Source organism: Hoplias malabaricus, chromosome 17 (genome assembly GCF_029633855.1).
Source record: "Hoplias malabaricus isolate fHopMal1 chromosome 17, fHopMal1.hap1, whole genome shotgun sequence".
Classification (NCBI taxonomy): Eukaryota; Metazoa; Chordata; class Actinopteri; order Characiformes; family Erythrinidae; genus Hoplias; species Hoplias malabaricus.
The window spans coordinates 23128652-23149337 of NC_089816.1; the positions used below are offsets into that span (position 1 = coordinate 23128652).

Here is a 20686-nt window from a genome sequence, read left to right on the forward strand (position 1 = left end):
CAGTTATTAATACAATTGAATGTGTGCAATCAGTGAGTTATTACAAGACAGCCATAAAACAATAGGACATTTCAACACTATTTATTATTTTTAATATTGAACAATAATATTTCGTCCCTATAGTCATGCAAAATGTAGGTAATATTGATCTGTAGAAGCGGAAATAAGTGGTAAAACAAAGAGCCATTTAGGAGCCGAAAGAGCCGGCTCTTCATGAAGAGCCGAGCCAAAAGAGCTGGCTCCCCCAAAAGAGCCGAAATTCCCATCACTATCTGAGTGGATCCAGAGCTAACCACAAAACCGGAATACAGGTAAACATTATTTTCCCAGATAATAAATTATATGTAACTAGATCAATAACAGAATATACAGTTTCTTAGCAGTTCTTTAACTACTCTATATATTGTTTTAATCCAGAGACCTCTACTCTATATATTTTTAACATGTGAAATAGAAATAATAACATGATGTCAGCATTTGGAAATGGGTAGCTGTGATTTTGGCCCTGGTTTTCAATGGTTAACACACTTCAAATAAACCAGCAGTTCCTCAGATTAAAGCACAAGGACTTTTCCCGTGAACCCATGTACTTGTCTTGTAGATATGTATCTAGCTCAGTAGATTCTGTTGTAAGCATGGGATCTGAATATGGAGAGCAATGAATGTTAGCTGGCTAAATAGATGCTACATAGCACTTTCCCCTCAGGCAACTCTATGACAGTGTGTTTTATCCTCAGAAAGGCTGCAATTTACAGCAACAACTCAGACCATCATGCTTAATGGGCTCAGAAAACTGTCCTGTATTTCTCAGCTTGTGATGTCGATACTACTGGAATATGACACAGTAGGGTAATGCACTTGCTGCTGTATTGTGGTAATTATGCTTGAACATAAGAAGGGCTGTCACTATAGTAAGTGCTTTAACATAAATATCGCTTCACTTATGTGTCTGCCTTTCTTTGTCTTTCAAGTGTGCCTTGTTAACTCACGTGGAGGAACAGTGTTTTCTCATCCCTCAACATCCACAGCTGGAGCAATGGACCTATGGACTCCACAGGGTCATATATAGACAGCTACCCTCTCTTCCAGGATTGCATGATCACTGCCCTTAATTCTGTGTGTGTATGTGTGTGTGTGTGTTTTCACAGTTAAGGATGGGTTATATGCAGAGTCAAAATTCTGTTGTGTACTTGCGCAATGATTATAATAGCACGTTGTAAGTTAAACATATTGCTGTAGCTTAGAATTCACACTTTTGTCATTGAAACCACAATGTTTCTCAGTAAAGTGTGTCATTAGAATGAACATGAACTAATCATGGTCCGATTAAAACATGCTACTGAGCAGATCATGACAGGATGACAATACTTCCATCGCATTCTGATTCATAACACCATGCATAACACCTTAACAATTTATGATGAACATTTCCCTTTGAACCTGAGGCACATAGTCTCTTTGGGTTTTGTAATAGAATAATGCAGAGTCCCTCATGAAAGCATTTATTAAGTATCACTTGAACAAGCACAATACTTCAATTATCTTATTGTTGGTTTCTCCTGGGAATGTCGGTTAGAATGAAACCTCACACAAATGAGAGCAGCCTAAACCTAGGCCCATGTGACCTTCTGGGAAAAGGCCTCGCAAAAACAATGCACTTCAACAGAGTGAGAGTCTCTCTGATTCAGAGAAGATCTGAAACCTGAAATTAATTCTGTTTTCAGCTGCAATCAAAACCTAGCTGAAAAACGATAAATCTTTAATCACAGGTGTCCACATTTAAATGTAAAACTGCCGAAGCCTCACTTTCCTCTTAACTTTGTTCATACCTTTATTAAAGCAAGGTGTCGGGGCAGGAATTTAATTAATTACAGTAATTATGTATTTTTGACAACTTACTATTGAGTCACTCTGAGCTGTTTTAACATTTTTCAAATACCACTCAGAGCTCTGGACACACCACATTAATTATGCTAATTAACCATTCTGACAGTTAATTTAAGATAATTAATAAAAATACTAATATTAGATGGCACACAGTTGGAACAATGGTGCAGAACGGTGGGCCATCTACACTCAAAGAAAAGTGGGACAGAAAGATTTCTCTCTGGCCTTTTTTCTTTCATTCTTTTCCTTTAAGTTTCCTTTTTCGAGACCTCATTGTCTGTTTTTTTAACATTTTATAACTTATTATTTTCTGCCAAAGTCTGAATGTGTGTTCAACATGAACTTAGTCACCATGATAACACTACATACATGTCAAAGCAATATGCATATGAGGTAACTGGCATTTGATATTAATATATCAATGACATGTGATTGCTGTGTGTTCATTTATTACTTTAAGCTGTATAAATGTGACCCAGTGAAACACAGCCCATTGTTGGGTCAAAGTAACTATTAATTAGACAAAGATGGGTTAGTTTACACTGTGTGTTTGGTTATATAATGACCCAGCACTTAAATGACACAACATGCCTTGTTTTTTATATTTTCTCAATGTTATGTTCTAATATATTTTGTTGTTGATGAACTAATTGTTAAATAGGTCAGTTTAGAACTTTAAAACTCAGATATATGTAACATAACACATAGACAAGTCTAGAAATCATGACACTCCAAAACCAAAAACCACTTCAGTATTTGCTACTTAATCACAATCAAAAAGTGTTCTGTAGAGCTAATAGGAAATTACACAATTCAAATATACACCATTTTATTTAATTCATTGAGTGCTGCAAATATTACAGTAAATATTTTGTAAATTATATGTAAATAGCTACTAAACAAATCTTTTGAGAGTGAGTGCATTAACTTAACATTTTTGGATTGCCTTCTACCCTTTTAAATAAAAAGTGCTGGAAACAAGTTTGGCCCACACAGTGCTGTGTGTAAAAATCCAAATACAACCCAAAACCAAGATATTTTGTCTGGCACACTTGGGCTTGGGTCAAATAACAGAATTCAAATGCAGATGACTAGCTTTGTAGCATGAGCAATACTTACTTTCGGTTTCGAGTGGCAATCAGGCTGTGGCCTAAAACTGTGTCTGTTTTTTTGGGGGTGGATTGCTCATGTATGAATATTTAAAAGGGGCCTTGGGTTTCATTTGGGCTTTAAAAAATGTGTGTCTCTGTGTGTATGTGTGGATACAGGCTAGCACTGGGTGAGCTAATGACTGATGGACCCTCTTTCACTTTTCTCCGGTGGCAGATGGCTCGTTTACCAAGTGAGGTACATTCACTCATACTCTCTCTCTCTCTCTCTCTCTCTCTCTCTCTCCACCCACGTGCCCCTGACAACACACGCACATCAGTGATGCATCCGTCACTGTCCCCACCCCCAAACACCTCTTTAACTCCTCTCCCTCCTCGGCCAAACATATGCTATGGCTTTCTGTAATCCCACCAAGAACAAAACCAGCCATAAATCACACAAACTCACGTCCATACGGACACACTGACAGAAGTTGGCCCATTTAGTAATAGGCTGATATTATAAGACGTATGAGAATAATGAACTGGCTAGCCCAGCTGAACACCTGCAAGCTGTTATTTACTGTAGGGACATGATACATGATTTGTCCTTTCATTCAGCCATATAGTCCACCACTAGCTCTCTTTCCCTCGCTCCCTCTCGTTACATATAGTAATAGTTTAGCAAACCTACCCCAAATACCCCAAATGTAGTCAATTATCCCAGACATGCCTGGTGTCTGAAGTTCACTTCATTAATTTTAAACTGGAGCTATGAGGCTAATGTAGCTAACAAGAAATGGAAATATATACCTCGCCAATTAGCTGTGCTAGCTGCGTGCCTAAATCAGCACTCATATGTTGAGTTGGTTAAAGCCCCAGGGCTTTTTAAGTAGACCAGTCTTGCTATTGTGGGCACAAAATATGGGTGTGAATATATATCCTGAACAAACCTTCCCTAAGCCCAACAAAGGCGCAAATGCAAATGTGCAGTTTTTGCATTTCAATAAAAACTAGCCTGTCCTGATTTGACCAATCACAAGACTAATTTGTTCTCTTATAATATGATATGAATGAAGCCCCATCACTCCACAGTTTTCTAGTTAGCTACATCAGCCTCATAGCACATTTGGAGAAATAAATAAATATATCCAAGCAGATAAAAAAACATTACATATGCAAGAAATCTGTACTGGCAAAGGAATAAACTGATATACAAAAGCAAACAAATAAGCAAAACTCAAAATGAGAAGAAGCCAAAAGAAGTACCAAAAGTGTAGCCTCTACAAAGTGGGGTTAGTTTTAACAAGCAGTTAACAATAAGCATGTAAAGGAAACCCATGCAGATACAGGAAGAACACATCAAACTTCTCATAGACAGTGAACCGAGGCATGGTTTGACCCCACAACTTCTCACTCTATTGCCACTGTTTTGCGTCAGATATTTTTATATAATAATTTTGGAAAGCTCATATTTTTCCAATAATATAAATTTCGATTAAAATCATGTTGGGTCATGTTCCTGGGACAAGTGCTCTTTATATTATTTATTATAGTTAATAGCCACTATAATTAAATGATGGATGAATTTGTTCTTCCATCATATTTTGTAGTGTATGTCACTGAAAATGCTAAATTTGATGGACAATCTTTCCAGCGTATTGCTTTTTAACAGGGGGAAACAGCATTACTGAGTCATATGTCTTATTTAAAAATATATGAATTAAAATAAATGTCTGAGATTTGAATGACCACTTGACCATTTCATCTTTTATCAAAGCTTTAAAGGCATGGGATATGTTTGCCACCACATTCAGAGAACGACCCAGTGAAAAATGACTCTCCAATGCAATTAACGTCTGAAGGTCGATTGCACACAGGCTATGACCACATCGCCACTGCCATGATTCATTCTTTATGATTCATGCTATTATGACAAATGCTGGTCTACATACTATGTGTGTCCACAATGTGTATAAGAATTTTAGACACCTTTTTATACTATAATGAATTAGAGGTAAATGTGCTATGCCCAAATGCCAAGTGCAGGCTAGAGGTGGATAAAACCTCTGGCTATAGGACTGTGCAACAATGAAGCTGCAAAATCCGAAGTGATTGATTGGATCTAGCAACTATAGTACCTGACGTAAGGTTCATGTAGCTGAGTGCTATCAGATCCTCACAGAAATGTTCAGATATGTGGTGTAAAGTTGTCCTGTAAAAGGCAAGGATGATATGGCAGCATTTCTAATGAATGTATATTAAAACTTGTCTGCCAAAAATAAATGAGAATGTGTAAATAAAAATGTCATATTAATTAAAGAGTTTTATCCAATCAGATATAGTCATATTTAAATTTCTTCATGATACAAGTCAATGTTTTATACAATAACCCTGTTAAATATGTTTATGAAATTATAACTATTAAGCCCCCAGTAGTAACACTTTGCATTGTGTTAAAGTTCACTTGAGGCTGCTGGAATGATTAAGTCTTCATTACTGTGACTTTATTCCAAAAGCTCTGGACACACAAGTTTTCTGGGGTGTAATTTTAAGGGGGAGCATAAAAATATATCTTGCCTATGAAAATGCATTAGCTTCACTCTGCTAATGGCTCCAGGTTATTGTTTAGCGAGCTATGCCTTGCCATTTGTTTATCACACCAGGTAATGCCAGATGCTATAGAGAAGCGTTAAAAACATGATGGCCTGTACCTCTGTCTTTTTAAAGCCTGTAAAGTATGGACCCCATTTATGTGCCACTAAAGAGCAGAATTATGTTTCAACAATTAAAGCTCACTCTGACAAAAAAGCCTCACTTTGCAAAGCTAAGCTTCACCCTGTGGCTGGTACTCAGGTTTAAAGCAAAGCTATTTCCCAAGTCCTGGGGCTCACTCTGGGCATTTTCTGCCTTCCAGCACTAAAGGATGGCAGTGTTGTGCTCTAGGCCATTGTTATGTAATGCCAGCCATCTGATATGTGGGTATATGTCGTTAAAGAAACAAATATTTAGCTATTATTCTATGAAAGATAATAAAAGATGATTGTGCATTGAACTGTTCTGTAAATAAGGTTGGGAATAAAACCTTATTTAGCATTTTAATTAATTCAGTACCATGGTCCTTAATGTTAATATGAAACAAATGCATATTATCATCATTGTCCCGTGATATGATTACAATTTACCTCTGCAGTTAAGCCAAACACACACACACACACACACACTAGTGAACTGGGACAGTGAATATGCTCACCCAGAGCAACGGGCAGCCACCTTTGTGTTTGGGGAGCAGTTGGGGGTTGAGATACATTGCTCAAGGGTACTTCAGCAGTGGATTTGGAAGTGCTCCTGGACCTCTACATTTCCTGTTGTACTAGGGATCGATCTCACTTCTCTTAACCTGTGCCCTGTGATTTTCTACGGGGCCTGACATTGCCTCAGAAGTGTCAAGAATGGTGTTACACTATAAGGCCAAATAGTTGTAGGCACCAAAAATAGAATGCAATTATTACTCCAGGAGCGTACATGAGTCATTAGAATTGAGGAAATTTAAACTCATAAAAAAACAGCTATGGAAAATATTCCTGTCAGATTACGAGGGATATTCATTTCATCCACTACACTGTTTATGACCACAGGCCAAAAGCAGCAGGGGCCCTGCGGAAGAGTGGAACTTTTTATCCGTGATATCGTGTGGACAGGGAAAGACAGCAGAGCTCTGTATGAGAGTGGGGCACTGTGTTAGAGTGATGGATAACAGCATCACACTCACTGTTGGCAGAACCACACCGCACCACAGCTTTAGAAGTTTGATTCACTCACTCTGATGAGAAGTGAAAGGTTCCAGAAGATCGAACGCATGGTTTGAATGTATATGTAAAGGCGGCCTGTAAAATGTGCCACGTTTCCTGTTACTGTTCTTACATGAATTACGGCTTTTCATCTAGAGAAAACCAGGCACATGGCCACGACACAAGCAATCTATCAAAAACGAAAAAGAAAGATACCCTGATTGTGCTGTGTGTGTGTGTGTGTGTGTGTATATGTGCTTAATGCAGCGTCTGGCTTGTGCTGTGAGAGCTGCTCGTTAGGGAGATCAAAGGTTAATTGATGATGAAGAGCTTGTGCTGCTTTCTAGTAAACATTGATGATCTTTGTCCTTCGGGTGCACTCTCACAACCTTCCTGAAGTAAAATTGGGGAAAAAAATAAACAACACAAAGTACATTTATTTACACGGCATTTTCAAATACCAAAAACTGACCTAAATGAGAACCAACCAGTGAATTCAATGTGTGTTCATACACACTTTACCAAAAAAAAAAAAAAAAAAACATTTCCAGGATCCATACACTGTGTATAAAACATACAGTCAGTCTCCAGAGAAAATCATGTATCTCCACCATATCTGTCAAGTTTTAGTTTACTAATTCATTTGAACACAAACCAATACAAATGCTTCACTTTATTTTTTTTTTGGGGGGTGGGTGGGGGTTAAATAATTTTACTTAGACTTGAACTGAAAGTTTAAGAATTTAAACTGGAATTTAAGATTTGTTCCTACTTTTATAAAGTTTTTCTTTGGACAGAAACGATAGTTTGCGTACATGAGACAATCAGCTTTGAGCATTCACCTAACCATGTCCCAGATGATACCAAAAATGTATTCCTAAATATATCCACAATACTAACACTAAGCATAACTATAAGCTTCAAAGGTTTAGACGCAGCTTGATTTTCCAATTCTCCCATGTAACGTTCTGCAACAACAATTTAGATCTTCTAATCTTTATTTTTATTTTTTTTTTCTTATTTGATAATCTAAAACTAGCTAAACACTAGATGTTCTGATAAACACACACACGGACAAGACAAAAAAAAAACAAAAAAAACTTCTACACTACCTCTACACCAGAGTGGAATAATTTGGAGTACCATGTTGTGGTACCAACTGTGCTTGCTGTTCATCAAAACCATGAAGCTACAACATTCCGTAGTGAATTAAATACCAATGGCAAATTTATTGTTCTAGTTTCCTGGTGCTAATGGTCCCAGCCCTTTGTGCAACAGAAAAATGCCCAGAGGAGAAATGTAATTTTATTATTATCTTTTCTGAATTGTTTTTTTCTCCAGTGTTGTTTGTGGGAGTTCCATTGCTGCCACACTAATGGAAATGACTGGTAAATATCTGGTCTTTTTTTATTATTTTAAAACACTAAAGTAGTGCATTAAATAGCTGTTGAAATGTCAGGTAGGTATGCATAAAAAAGAGAAGAAGAAGAAAAAAAGGAAGCTTTCTGCAGCTATTTTTATACCCACTGTTTCAGTGACATTTCAATCCCTGTGTTTTATCTGTCTGAATCGAGATGTTCTATATATGTCTGACATGCTAAAGCTAATCCAAATAGGTGTCTGTATGAAGAAGAAAAAAAAATGAAAGAAAAAAAAAGAACGAAAGAAAAGAGAGGAAGAAAAGTTAATTTTAAATCAGTGTTAGTGGAAAGGTGGAAAGGTTGCCGGTGCTCTATTTAGGTCACTGGCTTTAGCTACTGTCCTTCACAAAGTTTGCACTGCGTCCACTTTGGTTTGACTTTATGCTGAGGACGTTCTTGGCCTTCACTCTGTCTTGATGAGGTCTGGGCTTTAACTTTAGCTTGATGAAGTCCTCAGCTATGACTTTGTTGAGGAGTCAAGAACGGCTGTGCACTCGAGCAGCAAACCAGGGGAGAGCTTTTTCTTTCTCCATCGTTTTTTTTTTCTTTTCTTTTCTTTTTTTGACCCCACAGCAGTGTCAGAGGAGAAGCAGAGAGGTAGAACAAGGGGGAGGAGTGTGTATATGTGTTTGTGTGTGTATGTATTAAGCAGTGTCAGGGTGAGAGGATGGAAGAGGACTTGATTTTCTGATGCACAATCCATTCTCTCTCTCTCTCTCTCTCTCTCTCTCTCTCTCTCTCTCTCTCTCTCTCTCTCTCTCTCTCTCTCTCTAATATGCTTTGATGCCAGTACAATACCCGCTCACAATGAACCTTGTTAGAAATGTAACTTTACTAGCACTGAGTGTGTGGCTAATTATGGAAATATGTTTAGTCCCGTCCTCTAATTCCACAGAGCCCTGTTCAATAATATCTCGCTCCAGAGAAACAAGGTTTATAAGACATGATAAAATCCTGGAGCTCAAGGCAAATAAAATACGAATGATAATAACTATAACAATACTTCAGTGATAGGGTAAATGTTTATGGTTTCTCTGATAAACACATCCAATAATAATACTGTGTTCACTGAGGTGAACTGTGTTCAAAATGAGCTCATCTGGTCCCTTGAAAAAAAAAAAATAATCATAATCCATTCACCAGTAAAGTAGCTTTGTGCATAGTGATATGGAACTATCACTGGAGCTCATTGGATGCTGATTCTGATTCTACCAACTGATAGATTTTGAACATAACTCATCCGGCAGATTTACGACACACAATCAGCAGAAGCATCTTGGCTATAGTGAATTAAATTTGATATACAATGTCAATAAAAATAGGCTGAGCAAAATTTGTTATACACAGCTGTAACACATGCAATAGCTGAGTACATCAGACCCTCTCGCCCGCTCTCTCACTCTCTCTGACAATGAAGCACCTCCAACATATGATCATCTGTTGCTGCGGTAATAACATCCAGGGTGTCAGCGAAATGCAAATGCCTCCACAATTACGTAAAGCCTTTTCACAGTTGATGTGTAGTGCTAGGGCGTGCGACATTAGCGCTCAGTGCTACCTCACACATCCACACACTTAAATACACACACACACACACACACACACATACACACACACACACACACACACACACTTACAGGCAGAGCAAATGTCTTCTCTGCTTCCACTGCGTGGGACTGCAGTAGAAGGGCTGTGATTCTGAGCCAGAATGGCAGGTGTCTAGGGGGTGGCACAAACATACACACAACCACACACACACACACACACTTACACACACACACTTACACACAGATACCCGTGTCCCTGCTGGCTGTTGTTATGGGTGGTAGGAGCTCAGGTAATGGTGCAGTATTGCTGATGTAATTTGCTGTAACAGATGCCAAACAGAGGCTCTATGCAGTGACACTACCTCACCGTTATTGTTGTGACTGTGCAGCCATTTTGATTCTCAGGTGTGTTGTAAAGCTGGCAGCAACCAAGAGAGACATCCACATCCACATCCACACACACACACACACACACACACACAGACTGAAGCTAAGTTGTGTGCACTCTCCACCACCCCCTTGCAACTCTGGCCCTTGCTGGTTTTGATGGCGGTATTTGGTTCAACCAAGGCCTAAAATCCTGGTGCTATTGTTATATTTTCATATATATATATATATATATATATATATATATATATATATATATATATATATATATATATATATATATGTGTGTGTATAATATATAATTTGTGTAGGTATAATAATAACAGCTAACAATACAACAAACCTGTTTGGCTAGATATCAGTGCTGTACAAATTTATTATTATTTAATTTATTTGGAAAGTTGACCCCTATCCTTGTGATATGAATTTATGTGTATTTTTATCTATAAGGTGTTCTTTACTAACCCTGCGTTCACATTAGCAATGCTCGCTAACTGGATCAGCAGCCATTTTTCTTTTCAAGTCTATTCATTCATTCATTCATTATCTGTAACCCTTATCCAGTTCAGGGTCCCGGTGGGTCCAGAGCCTACCTGGAATCATTGGACGCAAGGCAGGAATACACCCTGGAGGGGGCACCAGTCCTTCACAGGGCAACACAGACTCACACACACATTCACTCACACACTCACACTCTCCGGAGCACCCGGAGGAAACCCACGTAGACACGGGGAGAACACACCAACTCCTCACAGACAGTCACCCGGAGCAGGAATCAAACCCACAACCTCCAGGTCGCTGGAGCTGTGTGACTGCGACATTACCTGCTGCACCACCATGCCACCCCTCTTTTCAAGTCCAGATAAATGTTATTTTGTTGTTTCCTCCAAAATAAAAGTCTTCATTCACTTAATACACTTGAATGTATTTGACACAAAGTATAAAAAAGACAGAGGCACTTTATGTAACTCTTACATGCATGGAGTAATGTGTGTGTATGTGTGTGTGCGTGTGTGTGTGTGTGTGTGTGTGTGTTGTTAAGTATTTATTTTTCTGAAATGTTTATGCTTCAACTCCACTTTTTCAGTTCATTGCCTTAGCATGTGTGAACCTGGAGGGTGTCCTCAATCAGGCAGGGTGAGCTGTATGTTTGTGTGCTGTGGTTCTGGACTGCATGATGATTGGGACTGAGTGTAGACACCGCTCTATCTCTGTAGGAGGAGGTGTTGGCCGGCAGGCATCTGCCATTGACTCACATACTGGAACTGTAATGTTGCCCTCATGGATCTAGAGACAGTGATCTATCACGTTTTTAACACACACACACATGCAAACACACACACACACACACACACAAACACACACACAGAGAGAGAGAGACCTCAGAGCAGCTGGTCATGATTCTGCAGATACTTAGTGGAGAATATTCGATGCTTTGATAATACTTTATTGAGAACTTGAGAAAAACTGGTCTTCACACACACACACACACACACACACACATATATATATATATATATATATATATATGTACTTGCTGGTATTTACATTCATTGTCCATTAAGTGCAATTGAGGTGCACTTTGTAGCTCTATACAGACTGTAGTCCTTGAGTTACTCTGGATACTTTGAAAAAACACCCTTTTCAGTTTTTCTTTACACTGTTGATTTTGTGATGAATGTTCCAAATTTATCTGAAATGAAATGTCTTCAGGTTAAACTTTCTAATGCCGGCCATAGACCGACCAAATTTTTCACTGTTGCAGAGAGTGTGCTCCCTTCATCTCAATGGTTTGGTGTGAAGTGGTCAAGAGAGAAGCTTTAACTTTGTTTTTTCTCATCTTAATGTTCCAGTAAAATCAAATGTGTTTAAAATTATCGTAAGTTTTTAATCTTTGCTCATGCAAATACTAACCAAAACATAGCAGAGTACTGTATTTCATATACAAAACCCACATATGCTCTGACTTAATTATGTTTATGTGAGGCGAATTATTTAAATAAGTTGTGATCTGGGGCATTTTAATCAACACTACTAAATAAATCTACAGTTAATATAGAATATGTTACAGTTATGTTTCCTCTCTAAAAGTAATGAATCTGAGAGGATAATGAGGAATATATTTACAGTCTTTCAAGTGACATTCACCTTTGCAAAATCATAGTTTGTGAATAAAAACTCTGTGACATTGTCTTTAGATGTGAGAAGGTGTCACACTTTATTCTTTTTTCTAGTGTATGATTAGCATAAAATATACTGAACTGAATTTTGCATCTTAAAGTTTGAACAAAGTTCTGCTCTCTAGGACACTGCATTTCCACCAGTCCGGTGATTGTTTGTTGACCGAAACATATGTCAGTAACAGATATTGCTATCACTTGGTCTTGTATTGAAAGGAAGTTGAGCCGTATTGCCCACCTCCAGCAGGTCCAGCAGGGCGTTTGATGGCAGCTGCTGGCTGGGCTGCAGTGTGATAATGAAGTCCTGCGGGAGAGCATCGAGGGTCCCGCCCCACCACCATGTGACCTGCTGTTTGTGATGCCAGCTGATCCCTGCACATACACACACACACACACACACACACACACACACTGATGCAACAAATCGTAAGTGTTAACTATACTCACAGACACAACACGCACACACAAACACACAGACACATACTCAAATATGCTTAAACCCACACTGGCAGCGAGTCTGGAAACTAGCACGGATGTTTGTCTTGAAACCTTTGAAGAGGTGTAATGCACACACACACACACATACACACACAGTATGGTGAGATGAGTGAGAGGGAACGCAGAGGTGTTGGGTGGGTGATAATATGTGCATGAATGAAGGCAGGAATGACGTGTGTGTGTGTGTGTGTGTGTGTGTGTGTGTGTGTGTTTGTGAGAGGCTTCCAGAATTGATAGAATAATAACAATTGATGCTATGAATTAGTTTAATAATTTTCACTGTAGCATGAAGCTATTACATTGCAATAAAGTACAAAATGTATACACCACCTTTTCATTTACACAGTTGTCAAATATACTTATTCGCTTTAGCTGTCAGTGGTTTTAATCTAGTGGCTGACCTATGACAATATTTGGTCATCATTCTAGACACAACTCTAGACACAACTTTTTTCATTTTTTTTTTCTTTCTCTGGCTCTGAGGAACGATTTGAAATTTATGAAGTTGCAGAGGACTAACGTCGTATTATTGGCTTGGTATTACTGAAATGCCATAGTGTAAGAGCTTGTGTATATATGTGTGTGTGTGCCTGCTGATGTGTGTTCACATGCTCTCTGGCCTGTTCCCTAAACTTGCTCTCTCTTACATCATGATGTTAAAGCAGTGGTCTGCAGCAGGTCTGCAGGGTGATTACAGCTGGGCTGAGAGGGAACCTGTTGACTAATTAGAGCTGTGAAAGGTTACAGATGGACCAGGCAAAATGGCAGGCAATTAAAAACCTCCCGCCAGAGCGAAGACTAGCGTCAACTCTCCTGTCCAACTTTTCCACACACAACTTCAGCTCTCCAGCGTTGCCTAATCCTCCCATCAGCACGGTCAGCTCACTTGTGCAAGACTCAGGTCTAGCTGTACTGTCCGTGAGGGCTGACGATATGTGGCTTAATGGTAACTACTGGTCTTAAGCACAAGGGATGAACTGAAATCAGGCGAGTGTGGATGCCACTGGTGTAAAGGTTCTGTAGGAATCCTAACGTTTGGTGGACTGCTCAGGTTAGATAGTTATTTTTAATAGAAACAACAAGCAAGGTGAGTGAGTAAATGAGTTATACAGTAAGTGTGATTCCATTGAGTTAGCTTTGGATTGGTAGATAAATGGCAGGGTGGGTGTGTGGATGAGTGAGAGACAGGTGAGTGGTCGGTGAGTAGGTGGATGAATGGATAGCAGTTAGGGTGAGTGAATGAGTGTGAGGGGTGAGTATGTGCTGGTGCTTTGTGTGGGTGAGTGACTGTGTGCAGGTGAGTGGTTGGGTGGGTGAATGATAGGGTGAATGATAGGGTGTGTGTGTGTGTGTGTGTGTGTGAGAGAGAGAGAGAGAGAGAGAGAGAGAGAGAGAGAGAGAGAGAGAGAGAGAAAGTGATATGCGATAGGTAGGTGGATGATTGGGTTGTGAGCTTGGAGCCAGGTCCAGGAAGCGCTTGTCAGGAGATGTTTAGCCATTTGGTGGTAACACAAAACAGCAGGGGCGCTGTGACACTGGCTTGTATGTTTGCGGTTCAGTCACTGGGTGTTAGTTTCATGAGCGCTGACAGGTTGGACAGTGCGGTATCAGCCATCTGCGTCCGAGGAGCTTGCGATGCTGTGTTTCTACCACGGCTCCACAGCAACTGCAGCATTCGGCTTCTCAGAAATGGCCTGGACGCAGCTGCTCGCAGCCATTGGGCTCTGTAATTACCGGCAGGTCGGTGTGTGAGAACGCTGTAATCGCGTCTGTCTCTGTGTTTTCGTGCATGATTGAGTTACTGGCATTTGAGAGCAAAACGTGTTGTTTCCCCCCAACACATGACAAATGTTCGGTAGCCTGCTGCTCCAAATAACAAATCACACGCTCAAGTCACTCCGAACCCTTGATATATGAAGCCGGAATTACAGTCCTGCCCTGTAATTCTATGGTTTAAGTGTTTGTGTGGGTACAAAAGCATTTTTTTTCCTTTTCATTATAAAAATATCGCAAAGTGCAAGAAGCATAGTCAACACCAATATGACGTCCAGCTGCTCCTGTTAAATGATTCATATCATATCTCATCATATCATACCTCTGCCAGGATTCATACAACGTGTACTTAATATAACTGCCGTTCATTAAATACATACTAAAAAAATTTTAGATGTTCCGATGAATTTTTTAGAGACGGCACGGTGGTGCAGCAGGTAGTGTCTGTGTCCCACAGCTCCAGGGACCTGGTGGCTGTGGGTTCAAGTCGCGCTCTGGGTGAGTGTGAGGAATTTGTTATGTTCTCCCCGTGTCCGGTTTCCTTCCATGGTCCAAAAACACAAAGTGGTAGGTGGATTGGCAACTCAAAAGTGTCTGTATGTGTGAGTGTGTGTGTGGCCCTGTGAAGTAGTGGCGCCCCCTCTAGGGTGTATTCCTGCCTTTGGCCCAATGATTCTGGGTAGGCTCCGGACCCACCATGACCCTGAACTGGATAAGTGCTTACAGACAATGAATGAATGAATGAATATCATATCATATGATACCTGTTTTTTTTTTCTTTCTTGTGTACTGTTATGTATCATTTTATGTCAAAATAATCAATATGAGCTTCCATCCATCCATCCATCCAGGTCTCAGTGGGAATTGATACATGTTTGATCTGATCTGTGAAATATTAGAATAGCAGTAGTTTACTTGACTTTCTTAAGACAACCCATTGTGAAACATCAGGCTTAAACCTGGTCCTAACCGACACAAAAGTAATATTTGAACAAATATTAAACACACCAAAACATCTAGGACATATTTTCTTCAATATATTGTCAATGTACAATTAAAAATGTGTATTTTTGTCAATTTTTAGTTTACTTCATAATTTTAACCAATAGCAATGCTCCAAAATGACTTGGAATAAAGTATTTTTACATTCATTTTTATTGAAATTTAGGTTTAGGATATTGAGGTTTTATTCTTTCTCCTGTTAAGTTACTATTTTGGGAGATACTTTTTTTAATTGGAAAGCAACTATATGTTAAAGATCTCCTTCTAACAGTGAGCATTAAACAGTTCAGTAGAACAGTTATTTAATCTATATACTCTCGCTCTATCTCTCGTCAGCTGGAGTGCTAGGTCAAACTGAAGCATCTAGAGACAAATTGAAGAGAAGAAAAGCTATAAATATATCTCACACACATCAAAAAATACAGGCTTGAAAACCAGGATTTAACATCAACATTAACCAGCAAACGTCTCCAAAAAAGACAAAACGTGATTGTTGTTTTTTGTGTGGATTTATTTATTTATTTATTTAGTTTTTAATCACTGACAATAACTCAATAATTAGTCACTGCAACTTTTATTTGGGAGCCTTGCTCGGCTTGTTTTGTTGCCTCAGGCCATGTGTCAGATGACTGACGGCAGGGCCGGAGCATGGTTTGCTTTATCAGAGTGATCTGCGGCTGGGTGAAGCCCCCTGAACAGCTCCTGGCCTGAGAGCCTTGCTGGAAGTTTCTGGAAGGTGTTTATTATTCAGCAGTGGTTGAAGGCGCCAGGCCCAAACAGCGTTACTCACACAGGTAATGATGCGTGCTGTTTGCCCATGACACCCCACCTGCCTCCTGTGATAAGGAGGAGAGAATGCCACAGAGCCACAGTGTATATATATGAGAGAGAGAGAGAGAGAGAGAGAGAGAGAGAGAGAGACAGACAGACAGAGACAGACAGAGAGAGAAAGGGAGAGAGCAGCAGAGGCGAGGATGGATGAGTATGCTCGTTTCCGACGAGGCCGATATCTATCAGCGCACCCTCACATAGAGACCAAGCCACAGAGGAAGAAAGACACAAAGAGTGAGTAGGTGTGAATGAATGAAATTCAGGAAAAAAAAGGATGGAGGGATTTTCGAGAAAAGACAAAAAACAAGGAGAAATAAGAGCGTGGGAGGAGCTGAAGAAAGACATTTCGCTGGGCTGTTTTTCATTATGCTGCAAGCTGAAGGGCAGCAGACTTTCCAGCTCTTTCCAGAATTTTTATACTCCAAACAATAAAGACCTATACAAAGATTAACCCCTAAATTCTGTTTATTATTACATCATTCATTCATCATCTATGAATCACTGAGAATCATTGTGAACAACTGTGAAAAATGAACCAGTGCATTCACAGCTACGGAGACTTTTGCACGCAGAGAGTGACCCGGGGCAGGGATTGAGCCCACAGCCCCAGGACCCTGGAACTGAAGCAGTGACACTACCTGCATTGCCTCTGTGCCGCCCAGTTCTAGATATTAACCATAACAAAAGCAATGGTGTAATAATATATTCAGAATTTCTCATTGCTTGTTAAAAAAATTCTAGACTCATTCTATTGACCCATTTGAATTTTGGTTGAATTCTCCCCGTCAGCCCACTTGATTTGTAATTTGTCTGAAAGGGAGTTTGATATGACAGTGATGAAGTGTTAATCGAGACATAATAATAACCAAACCAGATAACATACACACAATCCATAAATCATTAAAAGTGAATGTGACACATATTGTCTGATGGAGGAAGAGAGAGGCAGCCTCAGTGGAAGAAGAGAGAGAGGAAGAAAGGGATGATAAACGTGGAGGTGTAGAGGAGATTAATGGATCATCTCTTCAGTGTGGTTCCGGCTCGAGGCTGTCAGCACTTCCATCCGCTGTGGTAAGGGGTGGTTGGGGGGGGGGCTGGTTGAGTGTGTGTGTGTGCGTGTGCAGGATGGGGCTTTGGTGGGACTTGTCCCTCTGTAGGCTCAGGATAGACTGTATGGGGGGCTGCAGACCTGCCAGGTCTCCCGCTCACACACACCCATCATCCACGCTCACACACACACACCTCCAACCAGGATACTGCAGGTAAACTATTACAGAAGAGAAAGAAGAAAGAAGAATAGTAATAGAAGACCTGGAGGTGGTGGTGGTGGTGGGGAGGGGGGGGGGGTGGCAAGAGCAAGAGAAATAGAGGAAAAGAGATAAAGAAATCAAAAGCAATAATTAAGCAGAGGAATAAAGGAAGAGAGAGAAAATAAAGAGTTTAGGATAAATGAACGTTGAGGAGAAAAGTTGATAGGAGAAATACATGAAGAACTGAAGAAAGAGGAGAAGAAAAAGAGAGAATTGCATAGATTAGAAGGAAAAATGGGAGATGGAAAAAGAGAAAAAAGCTAAGACTAAAAACCGAAGAGAAAATGAGGAAAGAATGGTGGGTAAGATGAAGCAAAATCAAGGACAAGAAAAAAAAAACGGAGAGGACAAGCAACACAAGGAGAAAAGGGATGAGAAAAAAGAGGAAAAGAGGAGAAAGTGAGAAGAGAAAAAACAGGAAAGAGGAAAAAGAAAAAGGAGAAAAGAGGAGAGCAGGGAGATGAATGTTAGAAAGAGAGTAGTAAGATTAGAGAGGTGACGTTACTATCGACCTCTTGCTCTTGTGTGTTCACTGTTTCATCAGTCAAATGTGTGAAAGCAGATGCCTAAGTCTAATGCTTATCTAAGATTAAAATAGCACTCTGTTGTGTAAACATGTTTCCAATAGTCTAATGGTCATTAATGTTGTCATAAATCACCATAATGACCACTGCTTTAATTCACAAACCGGATCATTGGCTGGAGAGGGATGAATTTATGATATTCCCGTGTGCCCACGGTTTACTAATGCATATAGAAACAAAGATAAAACAAACACACACACACCTTCAACAACAATAACAACATCAGCCCATCTCATTATCTGCTCATTTCCATCATAAATACTCAGGAGGAACATACACACAGATATCCTGATATAGCTGCTTTACCACCAGGGTCAAATCAATGTGCAGCTTATAAAAGATTAACAAGGAGTAATGCTTCCATGTACTAAGCTCTCCAGAGTCACCTTGAGTATAATTAGATAACATGTTGGAAACCCATCACATTTATCGCTAAGAACTAGGATATAAATTTGTAACAATTGGATACATATTTTTTCATTTTCTAGGATCAGTGAAGTGGCACAGAATGTATCACTGTTGTCTAAATAAACCGTGTATCTCTTTCTTTATCTTTTACTCATATTTCATCATGTGCCACTCATATTACACTGATATCCTACCTAGGGCCAGAAAGAGTCATGAAACAAAACTTTTTTTTAAGTGTGTTTGTGAGCTGTCTGATCATTCTGATTTTGTGCTACTTCTTATGTCAAGTGCAGACTTTAAAATGCCCCACCTCCTTGTCAGAGTCTGTCCAATCTCAGCACTGGACCCGCATTTGAGTAAAGGCACAATGACTAGGTTAAACGAAACAAAACACACACAATGAGTGAGGAGAAATAAGAGCACTGAGTAAAAACAGAGAAAACGTGAATAGGGAAGAAAAAGAACAGAGCAAAAAAAAAAAAACTCCTCACTCCTTACTGGTGTGTGCTCAGGGTTTGGGTAACAGCGAGTGGCTCATTATCATTTAGAGGAACAGGCAAGGAAACCTGCTGTTCTGAACATGGCTGTTTAATCAGGGGAGAGTGCTGCTATGGTGTTTAACACTTATGTTAAGTTTAGACCTATCCTGAATGTAAAAACTACTATCTCAAATAACTGTATAAACAACTTCATGGGTGTCTTTGAAAACAGTAATAAGTATGCCAGCCACAGTCATGTTGTTTGGGTGTTTACATACCTCACTGTCACTGGAAGTTGTCCATCAATTTAAGTTACTAAAAGTGACCACTGGTGAAGTCTGGAGGATTACTGTCACAAAATGTTTATCATCACACGAGCTTCAATAAATACAACAGAGTTTCTAGTGAAAAGGTATACTGTAGATATGTTACTTTATGCATGTGTTTGCCTGTATTTTATAAACAGTTTCATCAGTTGTGTGAACAGAGTGACATGCTGGGAAGGCGGTTGGTGGAATTTCAGAAGACTAACATTTCATGCACCAACTGGCATTAACAATGGCGACAAGGCTGTACCTTTAATCTCCTACTGAGGGAATGGTGGAGATAGTGCCAGCAGGGCGGCGGTGCTGATTGAAATCTCTCCACAAACCACAGCAAGCTGTTATTGCTTTGTACCGCTGCAGCTCTGTGTTCCTTAGACATCCTATCACACTGTTAAATATTTTTATTTAGTCTAAACACTGTGGCATTCAATCAGTTAGCTCCGACTTTGAAACTCTGCTGATATCTTCACTTGTTGACAGTTACTTTCAGAGTCCTGTATACAGTCTTGTAGCAATGTGTATGTGTCTTGAATATGTTTGGCAACTGTGATTTTTTTAAAAGAATATAATTGGAAAAAAAGGATGGAACTTAATCCACTATAGTAATTAACCACTGCATTAGCAGCTATTCGCTTGATAAGGTCATAGGCACCTCCCAACTATATTAAATAACAATAATAATAGTTGAGTAATAAAAGTAAATTCTGACAGATCTTTGTTGCAAACTAGACTTATTGTAGTAACAAGCAGCTAATCAATAATTACTGAATTATTAAAACTTAATATTTAAAGAATCCAAACTGAATTAAGAACTTTACATGTACTTTGTAAAATTATTTATTCAAGATTGTCAGTGCTAAATATTTTATTAGTAAATACATCGCTGCTAATTTGTATTTGCATTGAAATGGTCTTTTTTCTGTTTGCTGTATGACTTCTTTTTTGTTCATGTGTCTTTTATCTTTGTTCATTTTATTTATGTATTTATTTTTGTGCGTCTCTGTCTTCATCTCAACAATTGCTTCCCTGATTCTTTATCTTTACATGGCCTCCACCATCTTTAATATATCATAGATAAAAATAAAGGGTGTGTGGTGGCTGGCCAAATTTGATTTAAAAGTTTATGTTGGGCACGGTGGTGCAGCAGGTAGTGTGTTGCAGTCACACAGCTCCA

At 39.3% G+C, this 20686-nt stretch overlaps 1 long non-coding RNA gene across 1 annotated transcript; it reads left to right on the forward strand.

Moving 5' to 3' along the window:
• The first annotated feature begins 229 nt into the window (after positions 1–229).
• LOC136673140 (uncharacterized) lies at positions 230–5200 on the forward strand. The gene is made up of 5 exons (XR_010795887.1): positions 230–311; positions 738–874; positions 972–1118; positions 3156–3234; positions 4756–5200. It is a non-coding gene; the product is annotated as an uncharacterized lncRNA (long non-coding RNA).
• Positions 5201–20686: the final 15486 nt, after the last annotated feature.